Source organism: Pseudorca crassidens, chromosome 1 (assembly GCF_039906515.1).
Source record: "Pseudorca crassidens isolate mPseCra1 chromosome 1, mPseCra1.hap1, whole genome shotgun sequence".
In the NCBI taxonomy this organism is placed as follows: domain Eukaryota; kingdom Metazoa; phylum Chordata; class Mammalia; order Artiodactyla; family Delphinidae; genus Pseudorca; species Pseudorca crassidens.
In genome coordinates, this window is record NC_090296.1 from 151,108,089 (window position 1) to 151,132,830 (window position 24,742).

General features: G+C 49.9%; 1 protein-coding gene across 5 annotated transcripts in view; it reads left to right on the forward strand.

The window, feature by feature from the left end:
* The window catches only part of APBA2 (amyloid beta precursor protein binding family A member 2), a 193,717-nt gene that overhangs the window by 67,098 nt on the left and 101,877 nt on the right, over nucleotides 1-24,742 (forward strand). For 3 of the 5 annotated variants that reach the window (XM_067699108.1, XM_067699132.1, XM_067699097.1), the window contains exon 3: nucleotides 21,958-22,011. The exons of 1 other annotated variant lie outside the window; for it this stretch is intronic. The gene's annotated coding sequence lies outside the window, so the exon portion shown is untranslated. Of the gene's footprint in view, nucleotides 1-9,748; nucleotides 9,876-21,957; nucleotides 22,012-24,742 lie in introns of all 5 variants that reach the window. One more of the 5 variants, XM_067699119.1, reaches the window with a different exon arrangement.

The window sequence follows — 24,742 nt, forward strand, 5'->3', positions numbered from 1 at the left end:
TTTAAATTTTCTCTTTGACTTCTTTGTTGACTCATTAGTTTTTTATTAGGATGTTGTTTTGTCTCCATGTGTTAGTGTTTTTCTAGTTTTCTTCCTGTAATTGATTTCTAGTTTCAAAATGTGATCGGAAAAGATGCTTGATATACTTTTAATTTTCTTATAGTTATTGAAAGTTGTTTTGTGGCCTAGCATGTGATCTATCCTGGAGAAAGGTCTGTGTGCTCTTGAAAAGAATGTGTATTCTTCTATTTGGGGATGGAATATACTGTATATATCTATTCAGTTCATCTGATCTAATGCTCATTTAAACCCACTGTTTCCTTATTGATTTTCTGTCTAGATGTTTTATCCATGGATGTAAGTGGGGTATTAAAGTCTCCTACTATTATTGTATTACTCTCAATTTCTCCCTTTATGTCTATTAATATTTGGTTTATATATTTATGTGCTCCTATATTATGTGCATATGTATTTAGGAATGTTACATCCTCTTCTCTGACTAACCCCTATATCATTACATAGTGCTCTTCTTTGTCTCTCATTATAGACTTTGTTTTAAAGTCTGTTTCATCTGATACGAGTATTGCTACCCCAGGTTTCTTTTCATTTCCATTTGTATGGAATATCTGTTTCCATCCCTTCACTTTCATTCTGTGTGTGTCTTTTGCTCTGAAGTGAGTCTCTTGTAGGCAGCATATAGATGGGTCTTTTTATTCATTCAGCCTCCCTATGTCTTTTGATTGAAGCATTTAGTCATTGACATTTAAAGTGATTATTGATAGGTATGTACTTAGTGCCATTTTGTTACTTGTTTTCTGGTTGTTTTTGTAGTTTTTCTCTGTTCTTCTTTTTTTAGTCTCTTTCCTTTTGGTTTGATGATTTTCTTTAGTTTTGTGTTCGGGTTCCTTTCTCTTTGTTCTTTGTGTCTCAGCTGGAAGGTTTTGATTTGTGGTGATCATGAGCTACATCTATATCTACTTGTACTTATATCTACTTGTTTAACCTGATAGTCATTTAAGTGCAAACACATACTAAAAGCTGTCCATTTTTTACTACTTAACCCCCTATGTTTTATATTTTGGTGTCCTGTTTTACATCTGTCTATGTATCCCTTAACCGTTTATTGTAATTAGGCCAGTTTAGTGGTGATGTTTAGTTTTTAGTTTTAGTTTTTGCTTATTGAGGCAACTCTCTCTCTCTTTCAGTTCTGAATAATAACTTTGCTGGGTAGACTATCCTTGGTTGTAGGTTTTTTCCTCTAAGTACTTTAAACATGTCACAGCACTCGCTTCTGGCTGGCAAAGTTTCTGTTGAAAAATCAGCTGATAACCTTAGGGGAGTTTCCTTGTATGTGACCCTTTGTTTTTCTCTCTTTTTCTTTAACTTTTGCCATTTTAATTATGGTATGTCTTGATGTAGGTCTCTTTGGGTTCATCTATTTTGAGCCTCTCTGTGCTTCTTGGATATGTGTTTCCTTCTTCAAGATAGGGACATTTTCATTCATAATTTCATCAAATACATTTTCTGCCCCCTTCTCTCTTCTCTTTCTAGGACCCTTATAACATTATACAAGTGTATGTTTGTACACTTGATACTGTCCCAGTGGTCCCTTAAACTATCCTCATTAAAGCAATTTTTTTTGTTTTTGCCGTTCTGATTGGGTGATTTCCATTAATCTGTCTTCCAGGTCACTTAGACATTCTTCTCTGATACCTGCTCTGCTGTTAATTCCTTCTAATATATTTTTCATCTCAGTTATTGTATTCTTCAGCTATGGTATCTGATTGGTTCTTTTTTTATATTTTCTAGTTCTTAATTGAACTTCTCACTGTGTTCCTCTGTTCTTCTCCTGAGCTCAGTGAGCAGTTTTATGACCACTGCTTTGAATTCTTTATTAGGTAAATTACTTATCTTTGTTTCATTAGGATTTTTCTCTGAGGTTTTATCTTATTCTTTCACCTGGAACATATTCCTCTATCTTCTCATTTTGTTTGTCTTTATCAGTTTGTCTCTATTAAATCAGGTGAAACAGTTGTCTATCTCAGTCTTGAAGGCGTGTTATTATGGTGGACCATCCCTGTGTAGTCTGCATGTGTCCAGTGGCTTGGCGGAAGAGCTGGCACAAGTCATGTCTGTTACTGGGGTGCACTGGCGGCCATCACCCCAGAGTGGGTAGGAGTGGGTAGAGGCGGAGGGGCCAGATCCTGAGCCTGGTGTGAGCCAAGGCTTTTCACCCCGTGCAATGGAGGTCACCCCCTTGGTGGGGGATGGGGTTGGAGCCAGAGCAGTTGGAGCCAAAGGCTGGCACCAGCTGTGTCTCCTCATGTGGCGTGGTGGTGTTTGCTGCCTTGGTAGTGAGTGGGGACGGGGTCAGAGGGGTTGGAGCCTAAGCCCTTCCTGAGCTGCTGCTTTTCTACAGTGATGGTGGTAGCGGCCTTGTTGGGGGATGTGGTCAGGCTATGAGAGGCTGGAGTTGCAGTCCAGAGCGAGCCCTGGATTTTTTCTGGTGCAATTGCCTTGGTCCCTTGGAGTGGGACCAGAGCAGGAGGGGCTGGAACCAGAACCTGCTGCAGGCTGGGGGTGATCCTTACAGGCTGGCCAGAGCCTCAGGCAGTTTTCAGTCTGCTGCCTATGCCCTGGGACTGGGAGCAAGCAGGTCTCTCCATGCGCCCTTGAGCAGAGTCTCGGTTTCCTGTGGCTCTCTGGAAGGACCTATGGGTTTTTAAACCAGTCAGAGAGGCTCGTCTTCCTGATGCCAGACCCCAGGGCTGGGATGCCGAATGTGGGGTGTGACCCCTCACTCCCCAGGAAGGGTTCCCAGCCTGTGATATCCCCTCCTCTTCTTGGTTGCCCACCAGGGATATAGGTCCTGAAGAGATCACTTCTTCTCCCTCCATGCAGATTCTGTGTGTCTCTTTCTTTATATCCTTGGTTGTAGAAGATCTGTTCTGTAAATCTTCAGAGAGAGTTGCTCTATATATAGCTGTATTTTTTAAAAATATTTATTTATTTATTTGGCTGCATCGGGTCTTAGTTGTGGCGTGCGGGACCTTCGTTGTGGCATGCAGGGTCTTTAGTTGCGGCATGTGGGCTCTTTTAGTTGCGGCATGCATGCGGGATCTAGTTCCCTGACCAGGGATCAAACCTGAGCCCTCTGCATTGGGAGCATAGAGTCTTAACCACTGGACCACCAGGGAGGTCCCTGTAGATGTGGTTTTGATGTGTTCATAGTCGGGGGGGCAAGCTCAGATCTTCCTACTCTGCCATCTTGATCCTGCCTCTAAGATATGTCTTAATGCTGGTCATTCTGGGTCAGTATTCTCAGGTACATGGTGGGCTCTTTCAATAGGTAACTTAAAGTTTCTCAAGTTAAAGTTTTAACTTTAACTTAAGTTAAAGTTTTTAAGAAACTTAAAGTTTCTTAAGTTAAAGTTTTTGTTATTTGTTCTTTCCCCTTGCTTTGGTTTTCTTCTTTATGAACTCATCAATGTCCTGGATCTTCTTTGCTTACCTTCAGTAACTGTCACTTTCTCTAGACTTCTCTTTTACCTCTTTATTTATTTTTGGCTTTCAACACTTTCCTCTTCTTCATCATCTTTTTTTTTTTTTTTTCGGTACGCGGGCCTCTCACTGTTGTGGCCTCTCCCGTTGCGGAGCACAGGCTCCGGACGCGCAGGCTCAGCGGCCATGGCTCACGGGCCCGGCCGCTCCGCGGCATGTGGGATCTTCCCGGACCGGGGCACGAACCCGTGTCCCCTGCATCGGCAGGCGGACTCTCAACCACTGCGCCACCTGGGAAGCCCCGATCATCTATTTTTTTTATGGTATTATCTGTTCTGTTTATTTGCTCTTGGGTTCCTTCTAGTTTAATCTTAATCTCTGAAATAATTGTCTTCATTTCTGATGAAAACATCTCTAATTCTTTCCTGAGTTCTATCGTCTAATTTCTGAGTATGTCTAATTTTGTGTCATGGTGTTATTTCATGCCTTTTCTTAATTTCTTTTAGTTCAATTTGGAACAAAGATTACATTTTTATCTTCTCTGTGAGCATACATTTTTGACATGCTTTCATTGTCTGGAGGAATGTTATTTTGCTCCTTGCTCTCTCTCTCTCTCTCTTTTTTTCTTACAATAGTCTCTTATAATGGTATTTGATGTTAGTGTTTTTCTGTTGATCTTTTTGGTGTGAAATTAGTTTTCCTGAACTTTTGGAAGGAGACATGGTTCAGGACAGCTCTTCTATATGCACAGAGCTTTCTCTTCTGTTATTTATGTGTAGTGCTACAAAAAAATATGACCTGAGATTTCCTGAGCCCTGTTTCCCTTCCCCGCTTGTACTTGGCCTTCCCCTTTCCTTCATCTCTGTAATCTCTGTCCTGCTAGATTTTGATGCCACTCCCAGTGGTTTTCCTCACCATGGAAGGGAGCCCTTGTTCCAATTCAGAGAGGTCACAGCACCTTGGTCCCCACTGTAGACATTTTATCCCACTATTGCTGCAGAGAAAGTCCATCCTGTTCTCCCCACCTGGCTTTCCCGCAAACGTCAGTCGTGGCTCTTCCGGGCTCTCCTGTTGTCAGGTTTCCTGGTCACCCCGCTACTTCCCGTTTCTTTTGCAGATGTCAAGACCACACAGGTCTTGAGACTGTTAGTACTCGATTCCTACCTGCTTGTGTTTTCAGGTTTGTGGGGAAACATTGTCACCTAGTTTTGTTGTAAATGTTGTCTGTGGGTTTGGGGTTTTAATCTATAGTTGCTATGTTTGTTTTAGGTGGGCATTCAGGGAGGTTTCAAAACCCTGCTGCTGACCATGCTTCCCTCCCCACGCTCTGCCTTGAGGCTTGCTTACCGCCTGTTTTTTTTGGTACCATGCTGCCGATCACCTGACCCCTCGGAGCACATCTGTTCTTTTCTGTGGTTCTGCCAAGTTGCTAGTTCAGATCCAAACAAGCACCAGAAGGTGGATTTGGAAGGGAAGAGATGCTGTCTATGAGTTCCCGGCGGGAGTGCGTCCTGGGGGAGGCAGTATCATTCCCCTACTTCTATCACAGAGGAGTGTGGTTTGGGCAAAAAAGGGAGAAAGGGAAGCAGCATGTGACAGTATGAAGCGCTGCTCTGATCCAAGTGGCTGCTCTCGACACCACAGCAAAGAAGAGGCCGTATTGGATCTGGGGACCCATCCACCCTGGTTCTAGCTGACTCCACTGGCTAAAGGAGTGGGTGGCCGTGTGGACACCCTGTCACAGGCAGTGCTGTGGGGGCTTCCTTCCCACCTGCATGCTCACTCACTCTCCCAGTCTGCCTGATGGGTAGATTTCCCATGCGACCAGAAGGAAAAGACTAAACATGGCTGAAGATTGAAAGGACCAAAAGCTTACAAAATTCCAAGTGAGGGCAGGATGAGGAGCTCAGGTCTGAATCATCCCGTAGTTCCTGGAATGTTCCCACTTGGATGTCTCAGCCAGAGTTGGGGAGAGCACAGCGCTTCCTCCCCTGGCCCATCTGGGGTGTGGTGACTGCCCAGGAAATGCCAGCATCTCTCAAGCGGGGTGAGATCAGAGGAAGCTCCTAGCGGCTTGCCTGGCTTTGTCAATCCTGAGTCTCAGAAACACAGCAGCGCTCTTCACCGCTTGTTCAAGCTGAATTGTTTTTTCAGAGCAGGCAGCTTCACTTCCCGTTTCTTCCTGTGTTTCCCTTTACGTGGCAGAATAATATTAAACCCTCCCCATTATTCTGTAAAACCCAAATAATACAACACACACTACACAGCCTGGCGTAAAACAACTACAAACGCATGTGCCGATGGTTTTGAAAGCGATACACAGATACATGTATTTTCCGATCTCCCTTATGGCGACGGCCACTACATCTTGGGAACACGCTTTGCTTTTTCTGTGTCATAAAGTCCAGAACTACATCTTGTCACGTTTAGAGCCTGCAAAACCATCCTGATGTCTTATGGTTCTAAGTCATCAGGAAGGCTGCTTTCAGAAAACTTCATACGATATGGGGGGCAGGGGGGTGGCGCCCCGCCCTCAGTGGGGAAATGCTGAGAACAGGTCTGAGATATAGTAACTCAAGTATTGGCTATTGAGGGAGTTAAAAAGAGGGACTTGGAAAGCGTGTGGGATCAGAGGTTCTGCTTCTGGGAGAGCAGAATGTTCCCTGGAGGCCTGGTGTGAAAGGGAGGAGGGGTTAGCTGGAGGAAGGATCTCAGTGAAAGGACAGAGCATCATGGGGTAAGAATGAGAAAGACCAGAGAAGGGGGGAGGGGTGGAGGAGGAACATCTCTATTACTTAGCGAAGAAGTTAGACTTCAGAGCAGAATGGGAAGAGGGCAGGGCTGAGCTAGGACCCTGAGCAAAGCCACACAAATCCCACCCTATGTACTGCACCCCCTGCCCCAATCTCCTGCTGTTGCTGGTCCAGGCAAACCAGAGAGTCTAACTGAAATAAGTATAAATTCAAGCCAACCTAGACTCCATACAAGGTAAGGAAAATAGAAGTGAGTCACAAAACGTGCAGGCCTGTGAAAACAGTCAAGCCATAAAGGGCCACGAGTAACCTATCATTAACAAGCCATTGCAACTGTGAAAAAAGCACCACGAGTGCCTCCAAACTGGACCGCTTGATGCAAGTGGACACGGGCCAGGAGGGATGCAGTCAGCCCACCTGGCCAGGGCGTGGTCCTCCCAGCATCATTCAGTTCGTCCACCAAAGTGCTGTGCTTCCCGCCCCTGAGGGGCTTACAGGAGTCAGCTTTGAAGGACCACCAGCCATTCCTTCTCAGGGCAGCCTGGCTTCTCTGGGGGTGGGGGGGAAGCTGTGAGGACTCTGACCTTGAGCTGGAACCCCGTTTCTCTCTCTCAAGTCCCCTGGGACCCCCCGACCCCGGGTGTCGTCAGGCGTGTGTCCTTCATAGGCTGCCACTTGGCAGTCTCAGGCACGACCCCCCTCGCTACCCTGGGTCAGTTCTTGGAGCAGGTCCTGTGTCGTTGGTCTGTCCATTTGTCCGTCAGATACGAGTGGGCGGGCATGAGCTCTGCTGGGGTGGCCCGCCCATCCCGCCCCCAGCTGGGCCTCTGAGGGCGCTGGGCCACCCAAGGGCTCTGCCGGGCTGCGGTGTGATGCAGCCTCGGCATCTGGGGTCCCGGCTGGCGCAAGGTACCCTGCAGACAGGAGGGGGCAGGGCAGACCTCACCCTCGCTCCTGGGGGTCTCGGGGGTCCCGGGGGTGGTAAGATATTTGCTCTTCACTCGGGAGACCGCCTCTGCTCCCCAAGTAAGACAGAAAGCGAGGGGCCTTTTCCCATTAGAAACAGGGTGAACATCTTTCCGAGGCCTCACCTGGGAGAAGCTAGGACACGGTGTGGGGGGGCACCCTGTCCTTGTGCCACTCACGGCAGGGTTTGGAGGAATCACACACAGCGCTGCAGGGCCCTGGGAGGAGGGGCACTGTGCTGCGTGACCCAGGAGGACCTGGCGTGCAGGCGGGGGAGGGGTGGGCTTGGGTGGCGGGGTGGGCAGGGATGCGGCCGGAGGTGGGCCGGGCCCCACCTGCCAGTTTGGACACGTGGACGGGCCAGCGGGGCACGGGGGGCAGACGGGGTGGGGGCAGGTCTGAGACAGAGTGTAGGCAGGATGCTCTGCGACGGGGGACACAGCTCCCCAAGGCCCGGGTGACTCTTGTTGGTTTCCGGAGTGTTCAGCATTGCTGCTGGTGGGCTTCTCCTCTTGGGCAGTTGTGAAGCAGAAAACCCGTCCGGAGCCAGCCTCCCCCTGCCCAGCACTACGTGTGTCCCAAGTGTGGACTCCTCTTGGTGTGGGTGCTGCCCTGCTGAGGCCTGTGGGGGGCCGGGGGCAGCTGGACGCCCCACTTCCCTGACGTCCCCCAGGTCCCGGGGGGGAGTCTGGAATTGCTGGTATCACCAGGGCTGTGCGAGTAGGTAGTGCCCTGCGAGGTACAGTCTCTCGGGGGAGGGCGGGGGGAGGGGGGGCTCAGCACATGGTGAAGTGAACCCGGGGCCTCTGACCCTGCAGGTTTGGCCCCGACTGTGACTTTGAGCTGGTCACCTACCTCTGGGTCCTCAGATCTTCGGGTGTAAGACAGGTGGACAGCGGAGTTCAGAACTGATTTGCTGAGCCTTCCTTGGGTCTTCGTATCTGTCATAGAAAGAAAGGAAAGGAAGGGAGGGAGGGAGGGAGGGGGGAAGAGGGGGCGGGCAGGGGATGGAAGGAGAGGGCAAGCCAACGCAACTGTAGCCTGCTAGTCATAGCAGTGCCTATGTATGAGGCTAATGAAGAGAACATTTCATTGTAAAGCAACTACTATTTTAAAAACATCAAATTAAAAAAAAAAAAAAGAGTACATTTCTGTCTGAAAGCCGCCTTGAGGTTTTCCGTAAACACCGAAACGTGAGCCGGGGTCAGAGCTATCCTTCAGAGAGAGGGAGGTGGTGCAGACATGTTTGATGTAAATTGTGCCCTTTAGCCCTCACATTGGGTAGCATCTCCACGGACCACTTAGGCTTGCCCTGTTGCTTTTGGAGAAGTAAAAAAAAAAAAAAAAAAAATCTGATTGAGTTAAATCTAATTCCTGCTAGATTATGATCGTTGTAAGGCTTGAATGGTGGGCCTGCCTCCATACTTGTAAAGAATTCAGGATTTTGTGTAAAAACCACAGTGAGCACAGCCTAGGATTTTGACACAAGGCAGGATTTAGTGCAACATAATAGAGCTTTCATTCTGTTGCTCTCCGGGCTGACAAAGTCATGGTATCTCCTTGGGCCTCAGTTTCCTCATTTATTAAGACACCTGAGGTAACAGAAAACCCGTGCCCTGTTGACATAAACTCTTCTTGTATAATTGAAAAGTCCAGATGGATGGTTTCAGGCAAGGCTTGATCTAGTAGCTTGACCTCTTTTTCCTGGGTTCAATTTCCTTCTCTCAGTCCTGTCTTCTATTATATCCGCTTCATCCTAAGGCTGGTTTAGTAAGAATATTCTGACTGTGTATATTTCTGCTTTGGCAGTAGAGGGTTTGTATTTGGTCCTCAAAGTACTTGTGTCTTATTTAAAGTCTAGTCATTGGAAAAGAAATTGATAAGGATGGACCCAAACAAAGTTAAACAAAACAGCAGATTGTCATGATAAAGCAAGACTGGAAAGAGGCCTTTGACAACCATGACCACCTGAAGGACACACTGATGATGTCCTGAGAGCAGCTGCCTCCCTGGACCTAGCGGGAGCATCGCACGCCTGCCTGCGGGGCTGGCATCCAGCCTGCTCTGGCATCCGGAAGTGTAATTAGAGACCTCAGTAATCGGCCAGCTTTGGTGATGATGCCAGGTTGGAATAACCTCTGTGGAAAAGTGAAAGCTCTCATGAGATACATCTTTAACATCAAAGGCAGCCTGGTACTTGGGTTAAGGTCCTGGCACGTACAAAGTCACAGGTGTATCAGGGAGGGGAGTACCTTGGGGAAACAGGAAGTCATCGCAGGCCGGCTGTGGGATTCACTGGAGAGCAGACCCTGCAGCAACAACAACGTCCCCCTCTTTTGGGGGGCTGGGATTACCCCAAGAAGCCTGAGGTTTGGCAGGTGTAAACACTTCGGCTTACAATTCCAGCCCCGCTACCCTCTCCCTGTGTGTTTCACAGGCATGTGTGGGGAGAGATATGCAGGGTGACCCTTGCCTGAGCCCAGCCCTACTTTGAGAGTGAAATTCATTTCCTTGTCCTCCTTTTCCAGATGAGAGGCTGTGTATTGGTGGTGTGTGTGGTGAGTCACTGGCCTGGATGACGCTGCTAGGATCCTGTTCTTAACATACAGTTTGGAGGCCTGACGTGGCAATTTAGTTTCTTGTCAGCTTTTGCCGGTACGTTATCTTCTAGCATCTCTGTTAGCATACTTAAAAAAACCCAAACCTGGCTTTCACTTTTCTCCTGGAGGCTGGTGGGGGATGTGGAAGCCCCCAACTTGTGTAGTAAACAGGTGGCCTCCAGGAGGGGTGTCACCTCCCTGACCCATCCCCCCGCAGCATGTGAGGGGGTGTCAGTGAAAAATCCGATAAGAATCACGCTAAGACGAAAGAAAAGAGAATTTTATTCAAGCCAAATTGAGGATTATAAACCGGGAAACAGAAGCTCTGAGAACTCCAGTGATCAGGAGTTAGAGACACAGTTTTATATACATTTTTGAGACAAAGAAATTATGTATCATACTGACAGGTTAGCACTGTGCACATAATTCAACAAAGTTGTTTTATTTTTCAATTATGCATGTACAGACAAGCCTTTGGTCAATGTGACCCCTTGTACCCTTGTATGAGATGAAAAAGAAGTATATTAATCGTACAGTTACAATATTACAATGCTGGCATCTAAAGGAAGAGGCCAACTTTTCTCAAAGGTTGATTTCATCCTCCTGCTTTGAGGAGGTCTGCTTACTGTTTCATGTACGGATAGATGCACGTTGCACATTGGGAAAGGCCTGCCACAAAGGGGACATGTCGTTTGTTTTTTTATTTTCTTTCTGTCTTAGTTTGATTGTCCTGCCCTAGAATATTTACGATTTTCCTCATCAGGAACCACCACACACCACATCGCTCCCAGGATGGGCCGGAGAGGCCCGGGGACAGCTCTGCACAGCTCAGCCCCTTTATCCACCAGGTAGAGGTGCCCCTGCATGACCCTCAAGGTAGAATCCTGTCTTCTCCTGGAACACTCATGATTCGGGAGAGAGTGGGCCTGGGGAATGTGTAGGAAGGGGTTTCAGAGTAGTTTAATGGGGTCCACTTAATGGGGTATAAGTGGTGCTGGGTGGCCCCTGACTTGCCCCAGGAACCTGCCTCCCTTTGGACTTACAATCTTCCTCTTGAACATGCAGCATCCTCGAAGGGCATCCAGACCCTCATGATGAGGTGAGGAAGCTCCCGGCGGACTAGGGCTGGCTGCTGTGGGTACATAGGGGACAAGCCAGGGGATTCTGGAATCCGGGAGTAAGGACCCTTCCTGTTCGACAGCCAGGTGCTGTCGATGAGGCCCTGGGTGTGGAGTCCCCCTCTGAGGGGCTCCCAGAGGCTGACGAACAAGCACTTCTTGGGGCGATGAGTGCTGGGGAGAGGCAGCTGCAGGGCAGCAGGCTCTGGTGGCTTTATAACAAGAGCCATGTGTGTCTCCCTTAGTACCTGTGGACACCTCATTGAAGCCACAGGGCCATCCTGTTACCGACCAGGGTTCTTGGCTTCCTTAATCAATAGAAATTGATAAGAGACCAGACAAGAAATTCAGGCAAGGCTTTATTGGGGCCCCTGCTGCAGCAGCGGGGAGCGGGAACAAACAACAGGCTCCCTTGCTTGTTCCTTATATGGGGTGAGGGTAGGGGTGTGTCCAGGGGTCAGGCCAGAGGGGCAGCTTAGGTGTTCTGTCCACTCCTTAGATGGTGTTGTGTGCAGGGGGCATGCGCAGTACCTGGCTTTTGCTCCCAACACCCTAGTTTTGCTCCAGCCCTTCAAGAGTGGCAGTTGGGATTTTTGGTCTCCTTGTATCTTTTTGTCCAGAATTTGCCCCAACTGCGCATGCACGTAGTTATTTTCAGTCCCATATAGTTTCTTTGTATTTTGTTGCTTGCGGAGAGGTGTGTCCAGGTGCAAGCACTGCAGCAGAGGGTCCCAGGTCCCAGCCTGTCTCAATCCCATGACATCAGTTTACAGGAGAATGGTATTATCCCCATTTCACATCTGAGGAAACAGAGCTGCTGAGTCCTGAGCTAGCATCCACCCTCAGCCCCCCGACTTGGCGCGTCTGCCTTGATTTCCTCCAAAGGAGGGTCCACCATTGTTCTGAAAGCTGTGGAGGGACCGGGGGACCCCCATAATCCCGGGGGTCTCCTCTGTTTCTGAAGCAGAGCCCGAGGTTCAGGGTGTTGGAGGAATGGTTGTGGTCACAGCTCATGGGCAGAGAGGTGGGAGCTGAAGTCCAGTCTTGGTCTCAGTGCCTTCCGCCGTCTCTGGGTCTGGGCGAGCTGCTGGGGGTGCCGTCCAGCTCCATGCTGCCTGCTGCCCCGGCTCTCCAGGACCTGTCTCGGGCTGAGCTCGAGGTGGCCACTGCAGGCAAGTTTGGGGACATCATGCCCTTTGGGCTCTTGTCTGAGCCGGGTCCTGACTGGCTGGGAGATGAGGAGACAGACAGTCAGGCATCCTGGTCCCCAGCAGCTGAGCATGGCTGTCTGGGCCCTGCCCTTCAAGGTGAGGGCGGAGGATCACTGGGGGCGGGACTTCTTCCTCACCTGCGCCACCTTTGGTGCTGTCAGAGGGCCCTGATAACAGACACGGTCCCCTCCACCATTTGCATTTCTCATCACGTCTTTTTCCTCCTCTTGTCCTCGGGGTGCCAGCCGGAAAGCGTGAATAATGAGAACAAACACAAATGATCCAAATTCTCAGTGGTCATTTTCCCGACAAGTCGGGGTCAAAAAGACACTAAAGGAGTGCCTTAACCTCCTCTGTCACCTCGTCTGAGTGCTTTTTTACAAAAGGAAAGCAAGCTCGGAATATCTGAGGCATTACTGTTGCTTCAGCTGTCGCTTTATGGCAAGGAAAGTGGTTGTTTCACTTAAAATGGATTTGGACGTAGTTCTTGGAATGAGTAAATTGAGGAAAAGAGCCCGTGTGAGATTTTGGACTTAAGCCCTTAAGTATGAGGATTTAAAGTAGGTGGTCTTGCGTCGTTCTGTGCTGGTCCTTCAGGACTGGCAGAATGGGTCTGCTGGGTGTGACTGGTGTGGCTGCTTTAACTGGACCAGTTGACTCTGACCAGCCCAACTGCTTCTCAGGAGTGAAGCGTCCTTCTGCTCTCTGGGACCTGCAGGAGAGGGAGGGACGTGTTGATGACCAGATCCTGGCTTCTGGGCAGCCCTGCCACGAGGCTAGGGAGAACAGGTAAGGGGGTGGGCCACCCTGAGTGCTGCCAGCCCTCCTCACCCCCACAAGACCCACCCGGGGATCTGCTACCTGCCTCTTGGGCTCAGGCACATACTCTCTTAGCCTGAAAAAGTCTCCCTATTTTTTTTTTTTTCTTTTGGCCACACAGAGTGGCATGCAGGATCTTAGTTCCCCAACCAGGGATCAAACCCGTGCCCTCTGTAGTGGAAGTGCAGAGTCTTAACCACTGGACGGCCAGGGAAGTCCCAAAGTCTCCCTATTTTAATATGTTAATAGAGCACATCCTTCGGCCCCCTCCTGCCCTACCCAGTCACAACTTCCCATGACTCTCCACCCCTTCGTTGGGGCTTTTCTAAGTTCTTTATGTCCCCAGGAGGGAGGTCATTCCTCAGTCACCCAAAAGGATGAAGTGCGTGCCTATCGCGGGTTCCTGCCTTTTACGATCCACCATTTGCGATTATTAATCAGTGTGAGTTAATTCAAGTCTTTTGCATTAAATTTTTGTCATAAGATGTTCAGCATACAAAAAGGTAAAAAGAATCATGTGATGAACACCTGTGTACCCGCCACCTGCTTAAGGTGGAGAGTATTACTGTATTGGTTATCTATTTCTGTGAAACCATTTATGCCAAAGTGTAAGTGGTGTAAAACAATAAACATTTATTATCTTCTACATAGAGTCTGTGGGTCAGGGATCTGGGAGCAGCTCAGACCCCAGGGTCAGCTCCCTGGGCTCAGGGTCAAGATGTGGGGCTGGGGCTGCAGTCATCGGGGGCTTGGAGGATCCACATGGCTGTTGGCAGGAGGCCTCAGTTCTCAGCCGTGTGGACCTCTCCATGGTACTGCTTGGGTGTCCTCACGGCATGGTGGCCAGCTTTCCTCAGAGTGAGTGATCTAAGAATAGCATATGCCTTTCGTGGTCTGTTCACTAGAGGCAAGTTACTAAGTCCAGCCCACACTTAGGGAAAGGAGAGGTAGGCTCCACCTTTTGAGGGGAATGTCTAAGAGTCTGTGGACATGTTTGAAACCATCACAATGACTAACACAGCTAGAGCCCCTCCCTGCCGGCACCCCCTTGTCTCCCACACAGAGGTACCTGCTGTGAGAGTTCGATGTTCACACTCACTGCGTTTGTCAGCGTACCTGCTGCGCCTGTGATTTTTGCATGTCTTGAAGCATGATGTAAATGATATCTAATTGTGTGTTTTTTCTGTAGCTTGCCTTTTTTGCTTCACCTTATGTTTGTGAGATTCATCCATAGGCAAATGTGTAGCTGTCATTCAGACCTTTTCGCTGCTGTGGGGTTCATTGTAGGAATGTGATGTAATCTGTCTGTTTAGGGGCTCCCCAGTTTCTTGCTGTTAAGACAAGGCTGTTAGGAATATGCAGTGCGTCTCTGTGTGACCATGAGCCAGATTTGTCTAGAATATTTAGCAAGGATGGGAATTGTTGCAGGAGAGAGTACACGAGTCTTCAAATTTTCTCAAAGCAGCTAAATTTGTTTTTCCAAGTGGGTCTCCTGATGAGCGCTCCTGCCAGCTGTGTGTGTGAGTCCCCCTTGTCCTATGCAGTGACGACACTTGGTATTGTCAGATGTTTTTTTTTTTAAGATATATATATTTTTAATGCTTTTCTTTTTTAAAAAAATTTATTTATTTTTGGTTGCATTGGATCTTCGTTGCTGTGCGTGGCCTTTCTCTAGTTGTGGAGGGCGGGGGGCTACTCTTCGTTGCCATGCGCGGGTTTCTTATTGCGGTGGCTTCTCTTGTTGCGGAGCAGGGGCTCTAGAGCGCAGGCTCAGTAGTTATGGCGCACGGGCTTAGTTGCTCCGCGGCATGTGGGATCTTCCTGGACGATGGCTCGAACTCATGTCCCCTGCATTGGCAGGTGGATTCTTAACCACTGAGCCACCAGGGAAGCCCTTGTCAGATGTTTGTAATGTTTGGTGGGGGAAGCGTATCTATAAGGGGTCTTAGTTTGCATTTCTCTGTCTGCCAGTGAGGTTGAACATCTTTTCATATATATATATATTTATTTTATGTATTTATTATTCTGTGAATTACTAGTTCATGCCTTTTGCTCAATTTTTGATTTTCTTATTGATTTCTTAATGATCCTTCATTTGGTTTACATATTATAAATATCTTTCCCCATTTCTTCCTACCAGCATAATGTGGGAGCTAAGAGCATGGACTTGGGGGCAAGTGGCAGGATTAAATCCCAGCCCTACCACTTCCTGTGTGGCCTCAATACCTTATATGAGCCTGTTTCCCCATCTGTAAAATGGGGATGATGACCACCCTCACTACCTTGCAGTGGTGCCGGGAGGATTAAAAGTTCTCACCTGTGAAGCATGAGTGCCTGTCATGGCGAGCACAGGATGGACTGAATAACCTTTACTGCACCAGGCCCTGAGTGGCCCCCCAGACTGCGTGCCTGCCCTGTCATTTTGCCCAGAGCTGTCCAGAGCGCTGCGTCCTCTTTTGATACGATTGGCAGGCAGTGCTTCTCTCTGGCTCCCAGTCTCCTGGATGACCCTCCCTTCAGCATCCCTGAGCTGCCTGAATAGAAAACGAAATCCCAGCCTCTCTCCAGGAGATGGCAGGGGGATTGGAAGGCATCCGGCGCCTTGCAGCAAAAATAGAAGCCTCACTTGCTTAGGAAGGAATAATAATGAGGAGAGCCAGACAGACCCAGGCTGGGAGGGTTCATCTCGACCCCCGCTTCCCTCCTGGCGTCTTTGCAGACCTGGTGGATCGCTTTCAGCCTTGGCACTGAGTTCTGGTTTTTTATACCTTAGTGTCGCACTGTCCTTTCCTTCCACAAAGCCAGGGAAGGAGGCCAGAACACAAGACTGGTTTAATATCAAGAACCACTGGAGAAACGTGTCAGGATTGCACTGTAAACACCCCTGCCACAAAGATCAGGGGGAACCGTGCTTCTGTCCTCAGGTCACCATCTGCTGCTCAAGGTCAAGTTTATGGAGGATTAAGGCCCAGTTGAGTCAGGACACCTTTCATTGATTCAGCCCCAATGTTAATTAGCTCAACACTGTGTAAGGAGCTCCCAGGTTTATTTAGTAGAACCCCAGAGGATTTTACATAAAAGCAAACATGGAGGGACTTCCCTGGTGGTCCAGTGGTTAAGAACACACCTTCCAATGCAGGGGACGCTGGTTCAATCCCTGGTTGGGGAACTAGGATCCCACATGCCACGGGGCAACTAAGCCCGTGCACCACAACTACTGATCCCTGGTGCCTCACATAGAGAGAAGCCCAGGCACCACAATGAAAGATCCCTCAACTAAGACCCGATGCAGCCCCCCAAAATAAATAAAAATAAAAACAAACATGGAAAAAGTAAATTAGAGATATTGCACATTATAGCTGGTTTGGGTTATAGCAAATTTCTGGGCTTTGAAACAGATGGAGCTACCCCACATCTCTGTTGCCAGCTCTGCCTTCAGGGTGGCCTCACAGGCCCCATAAGGGGAGCAAAGACCCCCTTGAAAGAGGAGTCCCTACTCAGTAAACTAATCACAGAGAAAGTCTCCCTATTGGAATCTGGAGCAGGAAGTGAGGAAACTGGGGGCAGAAGGTTAGCATCCCCAGTGGCCCGTCGCCTCCAGACTTGGAAAGCTAAACTTCCAAGAATGGAGGGTTTTGACCATTTTAATGGTAACGATTTGTATGTTATCCTTAATTCAGTATTTTTTTTTTTTTTTTTTTTTTTTCGGTACGCGGGCCTCTCACTGTTGTGGCCTCTCCCGTTGCGGAGACGCGCAGGCTCAGCGGCCATGGCTCACGGGCCCAGCCGCTCCGCGGCATGTGGGATCTTCCTGGATCAGGGCCCGAACCCGTGTCCCCTGCATTGGCAGGCGGACTCTCAACCACTGCGCCACCAGGGAAGCCCCTTAATTCAGTATTTTAAGAGCGTGTTTAGAAGCCACCTTCTCAAACAAAACAATTGCTTTTTGAGACCTTTGAAGTTGGATTTGAAAGCCAGTCTGTGCCCCAAACATTTGCACAAATGAGAATCTGAAGGTTTGAACTTTTGATTCTAAAGACACAACTTCTTGCCCAGAAGGAGCGAAATAATACAGGCAGGTATTTATAAGTGGAGTTATTAGCATTTGAGGGCTTTCCTTGCTGGGGGACTCCGTTATTTAGAATTTAAGATTTTTACTTATAAACAGCCCATTGGTGCCCATCAGTGGAGCATCTCAACTTTACCATCACTGTCTCCCAACACCGAGCCCCTTTCTTACCATGATCTGGGCTGCGTCGTCCACATCCATCGGGCTCTGAGGACCTGGAGCCCCTCCCTGAGTTCAGCCCCTGTTTCCCCATGGTCACTGGTCTGTGGCCGGTTCTTGGGGCCCCAGTTCTTTCCGCGCCCTGTTATGACCCTGCTATACCCATCTGACATTGTCCCTGTGTGTCCCCTCAGGAAGCAGCAGACCCCCTGCCCCCACCCCGGCCCCACAATAAACCACATATATCCCAACCTGGGGGAGCATCCGCGCCACCTCCGCAATTCCATCCTGTGGTCCCAGCCACACCTGAGGGGACACTGGGCCACCTCACTGCATCCCCTGGGGCAGCTTGGCTGAGCTGCACAGCCAGGTCCCACAAGCCACCTCGAGTAGCGGCTTACCTGCCAGATGCTCCTTTGCCAACTGACTGTCCCCGCTGCGAGGCAGCCTGTGCAGGCGAGTCCCGTGTCCACCCGGGCTGGGCTGAGAAGACCGTGCAAGCATGAACCCTCCTTCCAAGCTTTCCCTTGCGATAGTCCCACAGATGCCTGGTTCTCAGTGCTGGCTGCAGCCACCAGGCTAGGACCAGCAGGAGCCACATCTGAGCTGGCTGTGATGTGCTGATGATGTCTGCCTTTGATGCACCCTGACCATGGCCGTGGTGCTCTGCACACACCCCTCCCAGCCCCCGCTGAGGGCTTCTGCTCAGTGGGGCCCCATCTTCCATCAGGAAGTGCTTCATGGAACCTGGGATATTGCTGCTCATCAGATCATACCTGTTCTACACCACAGCTTCCCAGGTATCCCCACACCTGTGTGCCCAGGGGCCAGCCCCTTACAAAGGCCAGCATTGCCCATTTAACTCAAGGAAATTCAGCCGTAGCTCTCGGGTCAGCTGGAGGAAGAAATCTGATTTTGGACAGTGGGATGGTGGTTGTGCTGTGTGTGCCCCCGGCCGCTCTGTGAGACCGAGAGGTCAGCGCACCATCTGCAGGCAGACTTTCCGCCTCTGCTGTGGACAAGTGACCTCTGTCCCCTGCTCCTTGAACCCAGGTGCCCCTCAGGACAGCTCCCAGGTCTGGGAGTCCGTGAAGCTGTGGATGTTGCCTTAACTTTGTGAGAAAATGCTTATGAAGATTGGTTCTGAGCCCTCTCCCACCAGCACTGCCCCTTCCTGGGCTCCCTGGGCAACATCTCCTGCTCTGGGTGAGGGGCCCTGTGATCTGGCTTGTCTGGGGCCATTGCCATTTTCCTGGTCCCCTTTCCCAAACCCCCTGGGCCACCGTGGAGCCTCAAGGATATTTCTGAATCTGGGACTTCCCACTGATTCCCCTGCCATAACATCAAAGGCGCTGAGTACCTTCATCAGCAAAGCTGTAAACCATACACTCCAAGGAATATTTGGAATTTCTGTTTATCTCCCGAGTGTCTGGAAACGTAGCACTTCAAAGGCTCTATTTGATCATAGATCCAATTTATTGCCAGAAATGTGCATGTGGAATAACGGGGACCCTCCAGTGGCAGTGGAGGTGGCATCCTGTGAGAAAATGAATTTCTCCCGGAGACGAACACCAGCTGCCTCAGCAACAGTATTCGCAGGAGAACCGAACCTGGTGGTGTTTGAAGTCGGGCAGCTGAAAGGCTCTTCGTGGAAGTGTTCTCTGTGCCTGGATTCAGCTGTGGGGTCAGCGCCCAGGGCCAGGGCCTGCCTTTCGTTCTGCACTCGTTCTGAGGGCTGGGGGCCCTGGACCCTGGAGAATCCAGTTGTCAGCATGTGGGGCAGACGGAGTCTCCTGGGCTCCTGGGACTTCCTGTTTCTTGTCTCACCAGGGAAGTTGGGCTGCAGGGTAGCCTAAAAACCAACCAACCTACCTGTGAATGGACCAACAACTTAGACAGTGGCTTGTTCTAATCTTGTGGGGAGAGACCTGTGTGCTTAATTTCCAGCCTGGAGGTTGATGAGGGATTATTCAAGGAGTGGCTGTGAGTTACCAGAAGATCAGGCTCTTGGACTTCTGTCTAGTCACAAGTGGCCGAGAGGGACAGAGGAGGTGACCTGGCCATGGCTGCCCCCAGAGGGGGTAGGAAGAGACCCGGGACGTGTGTTTGGTACAAAGAGGAGTGACTGGGCCACACATGGCTGAGAAGAGCCTGAATGTTCCAAACCGTATTTGAATCTCCAGGTTCATCCTGGCCTCTTGACGGCGTGGGCCTCCCGGCTGTGCCTGGCCAGGTGGCGGGTGGACTCAGAGCCAACCAGGGAGGCGACAGCGGACCCCCAAGGACTTCCTGGATCTCCCCACTCACGACTTCGTTGGACTTGTCTTTGAGATGAACCATCTATCTGGAGTTGCAGGTCATCAAAAAACACAGCCCTGCTGTAGACAGTGCAAGCCAGGGGTCCCCAGAGCGGGGGAGAGGGCACCGCTGAGGGAAAAGAAAATTCATATTTTTCTTTAGAGAAAATGAAAAGTGGCACTGGGTCCAAGTGGTAGGTGACCTTGCTGTTGAGCTAAAATGCTGCTGGGAAAATGAGAGAAGACAGACATGAAAAGAATGCTAATGAATAGCGGTGGACGGGAGCCCGGAGCCCTGACTCCCCGCCATCCACAACGGGTGCTCGCGTGTAGCCTATTAATAGACACTTAAAAACCGATTCTAAATTGAGCTAAGATGTGGGCCTGTTTTCTGCTGGTGGAAGAGCCTTACGTAAGGCGCCGGGTGCCGCTGGTTGTCCTTCCAGAGTGCTTTGATGGTTGCACACCTTGGTTGGGAACCCGCGGGGAGCAGGCGGGATGTTCAGGCTCCAGGTGGACGACATTGTCCTTTTGAGCGGCTCGAAGACAGTGGGGTGGCAGGGAAGCCTGCAGACCAGCTCCGGGGTCCCCCAGGTGCTTCTGGGCCTGGAGGGGTGGGAGGTGCTGGACTTCTGGGTGGATGGGCCCCTCCACGGCCCGCGGTGTTGGGGGTGGTGGTGGCTGGAGGGCCAGGAGGGAGGGAGGGACAAGTGCGGAGGACTCCAGCCTGTGCTGGAGGCTTCCAGGCCCCTCCCTGCTGTCCTTCTTGGTCACTACTGGTCAGAGCTGGGGTGGGGGGTGCCCAGGCAGGACAGTGACCTTTCTGAGCGACCTGCTTGAGGTCACAGAGCGAATCTGGGACAGAGTGAGGAATCGAGCCCGCCCTCCCAACGCCCCGCTGCCCAGGGAAGGGTTCTTGCCACTGGATGTGACATTTAGTATGAGCGCCAGCCTCCTGGAGGCGCTGTGGTGGTGGGGTTTGGCGGAAGAAGGGACAGGCTGTAGATTCTGGTGACCCCAGGCAGTGTTCTAGAGGTGGGGTTTCATCTTCCCATCCTCCTTTAAGGTGGTTCCCACTGTCCACATTTTACACATGATGGAGCCGAGGCGGACGCCATGAAGGGATTTGAGAGGCAGCAGAAGCACGTACCCGTGGAAAGAAATTGAACAGCGATGCAAACATCCAGCTCCCCCTGAGTAGAGCCAAGCAGGTTACGGTGCTGTGGCTTGATCAGAATGGAAGCGTCTGCAGCCTTCTCAGGGTTAGAGCATCATTTTCCCCTTATCTGTGGACCTGAGGCATCTGCACCGGGCCAGTTTTGGGTGGCTCCCAAATTTCCTCATTAAACCCCACTGCTAGGAATGTCTGTCCAGGGAAATGAGAGCGGCTGTCGGGCTCCCTTAGAAAAGTGACAACACTGAGTCCAGAGTGGACCTTTGTGATGAAGTTGAAGCCGTTGGCTGCCAGTGCCGCTAGCAAGACCCTGTTGTCTTCCCCGAAGAATGACGCCATCCCCTATGACTTCAGACCCCAGGGCCAGATTGAAGGTGGACTTCCCGACCCGACCAGCACAGCTGTTCATGAAATGCTCCCAGTTCTTCCGTTCCCAGCAGATGGGATGACGGTGGGGTTGGGGGGGGGGGGACGCGGCCATTGCCATGGTTTTGAAAGGAACCAAGAAATTCCTTTATCACTTATCCTGTCTTCAGCCATATTGGAGGGAGGAAAGGAATTTGGATGTGATATTTCAGACCCAGAAACCCCGTCCTCTTGCACTACCCTGGGCTCCCTGTCCCTGCAGAGGGACGGGCTGGGGCTTCTCCTGCCTCGCCATGAATTCCTGATCCAACCCATGGCTCTTGCCATCCTGATGCCCTTGACTCTGGCTTTCCTCTCCAGCCCGAGTTTGCAAAGCATCCTCTGTTCAAGGGGACTGTGAAACCCAATGTCCTCTTTTCTGTTCTCTTTATAAAACTGCACCCCCCAGGAGGAAGGGTGGGCTGGGAACCTGGGCAGAGGAAACGAGAGGTGGTCTGCCTCCTCTCTGTCTCCTTTAATCTCTTTTCATCCCCCTGCAGTCCCCACACGCACACCCACCTCTTCTGAAAGTGTCCCAGAATACCGGTTCTGCCAACTAGCGGGGTCAAGCTTTGTTGTGGGAAAATACATATTCATGAGGGCTTTGAGGCGCTTCATTGAAATGCTGAGAGTCTCTGCAGCCAGAGTGATACATAAGCCATCGCTTTATTTGTCCAACACAATGTGAAGGCAATAATCGTGTGATGAATGGCTAAAGAAACATTTTAAGGCGTGATTTCTGATCACCTCATTAGAATTACAATCGGGTCACTTTCCCAGGTATTCAAAGCCTCTCACTCATTTAAATTTCTATGCTCTATAGGAGCACCCTTATCATTCCTGAAACCAAAGTAAATTCCTCTCTCTTCTTCTGTTTTATTCCAGAAAGATTTCATCATCAGGAGGGTTTTCGGGACCTTACCAAACCGCTAGTTTTCGGTAAGAAATAAGAGGTAACCTTGCATGGCGTGAGGTTTTGCTTCTGACATGTGTGAAACGGGGCTGTTTTACTGGAGGGACGCTGCCCTGCGGGTGGGGCTGGGCAGCTGTCCTAGTTCTTTACCTCCTGGGGAGCTGGGTCTGTATAATCAGTACTAATCTGAGCACAGAGCATCTGAAGCTGGGGTCTGATTCACAGTCAAGGGCCGTTGAGCCCTGGGCCCACTGCTGGGCACTTATGTTGTGTCCACGAAAAAATTAATCAGTCATTCTAAGAAAGAAATGGAAAATTTTATTCAAGCCCAATTTGAGGATTATAACCCAGGAAGCGCATCTCAGAAAGCTCTGAGAACTGTTCTGTCCGTTGGAAGTCAAGGCATAGTTATATAAGTTTCTTGAGACGGAGGGCTACACATCAAATGACTTCTTATTGACAGTTTACATGATCCAGATCTAAGCGTCATTGTGACCCCTTACGAGATCAAGAAGAGTGTTATCTTTTAAGGCCTTGTCCCATTGATGCTCGGGGAGTGTTGCCTTTCATGCTTGAGCAGGTATTTCTGTGATGGGGGAGGTTTGGTCGATGCACAGTGCAGACACACAGTGCACAGTGAGGGGAGAGAGGAGGCCACAGGGCAGAGAAAATGTTTTGTGTAGATTTTTCTGGTCTTGCCATAAATACGTATTTTCTTTCTCAGTTGCCCGGAAGTGATGCCTCCCCCAGGCTCCCCAGTGCACACACGACATCCCCTCCTCATTATACTATGCTTCTGTAAACCACAGTCCTCATGGTGTTACCAAACTCCGGTTCGGGTGCTCACCACTCAAAAGCCAGTCATTCGGGAGGCAAGTGTCAGTAGAAAGGAAAGGTGCGATCTGAGGAGATCGTGGACTCATGTCCAGAGACCAACTCCGAAGATTCTAATCAGCCAGGACAATTTTTAAAGGGAAAAATGGGGGAAAGAATCTTAGTGAATCATCGAGGCAAGCGGTTGCGTTCTGCATCATTCTCCATTGTGTGTGGTCTGGCGACTCTTCAGATGTTGCCTTGCCCACGTGATCTGCCTGCAGGGCTGCTGCGGGGATAGAGGGCTAGTTCTTCTTTTTTTTTAAAAAGATCTTTTGGATGTGGACCATTTTTAAAGTCTTCATTGAATTTGTTACAATATAGCTTCTGTTTTATGTTTTGTTTTTTTGGCTGTGAGGCATGTGGGATTTTAGCTGCCTGACCAGGGACGAAACCTGCACCCCCTGCATTGGAAGGGGAAGTCTTAACCACTGGCCTGCAAGGGAGGTCCCAGCTAGTCATTCTTTAACTACTTCATTCTTCATTCTTACCTCTTTCTATCTAGGAAAAAATCGACAGGTTAGGCAAGGCATGGTACACATTCAGGGGAACCTAAGTCAGGAGTTAGTTTCAATTGCTTCGTGATCTCATTCCTATAATTAGGTTTTTAAGGTTTGAGGGGGACAGAAATGGGTAAACAGGAAAGGGGCAAAAGTGCTGCTTTCAATGGATTCCATCATTTATTTGTGTAACTCCCACCAGATTCCTGTTCAGATTGAAAGTAGATACACATCACCAACAGTGCATACCGTTTGAAACCTTCCTCTATTACTGGTCTACGAGAAGTCCACCATTTTGAAATGCCAGGATGCCGAGTAGAAGACTTTAACTCTGATTACAAAGAGCACTCTTTTTTAAAAAATAATTAATTAATTAATTTTTGGCTGCATTGGGTCTTCATTGCTGCGCACGGGCTTTTCTCTAGTTGCGGCGAGCGGGGGCTACTCTTTGCTGTGGTGCGCAGGCTTCTCATTGCGGTGGCTTTTCTTGTTGCGGAGCATGGGCTCTAGGCGCATGGGCTTAGTAGTTGTGGCACACAGGCTCAGTAGTTGTGGCTCGTGAGCTCTAGAGCACAGGCTCAGTAGTTGTGGCACATGGGCTTAGTTGCTCCGTGGCACGTGGGATCTTCCCAGACCCGGGCTTGAACCCATGTCTCCTGCGTTGGCAGGTGGCTTCTTAACCGCTGCGCCACCAGAGAAGCCCACAAAGAGCCCTCTTAAGCTTACCAGGGGTGAGGGGCGGCCCCGAGTCGCTGCCACCTTGTGGGTGAAGCTGTCCTGTGGCCCTCATCCCACTGACCCACGGTGGGCTCTTGGCTTCCTCTTGCCCTGGAGGGCCTGTACGAGCAGATTTGCACAGGTCTGTAGGCCAGGTGCCAGGCAAGCACCTGGTACAGGGGAGGTTTGTAGGATATGGGTTCTGGGCTGAAGGTGCTGGCCTCTTCTTCTGGGGCCAAAGACACGCCGGTGGCTGGGTAGTAGGGAAGCTGGTGTATGGGTTGGAGTATGTCTGAAGAAGAGAACATCATTAGGGGTTAGGAGGCCGAGCCAGGCATGGTGAGCATGATGACCAGAGCAGGTCCCAGGTTCTGGTGGATTCCATGGGTTCTTATGCATTCATGGTGTCGACTGAAAAAAAAAAAAAAAAGCACAACCTAAAGGTTAAGAATTATGTTTCATTTGGTGGACTTTCTGAGGACTTCAAGCCCAGGCACAGCATCTCAGGTAGCTCTAAGTGACGGCCCTGAAGAGGCAAGGGAGGGGGAGCCAGGACATATAGAAGTTTTTGCAAGAAAATCATGTAGTCGGAACATCAAAAGATTACTCTTAACCAAAGAAAACCAGATATCTGAAGTTAAGAAAATTAGCGCTTTTCTGTGTATGG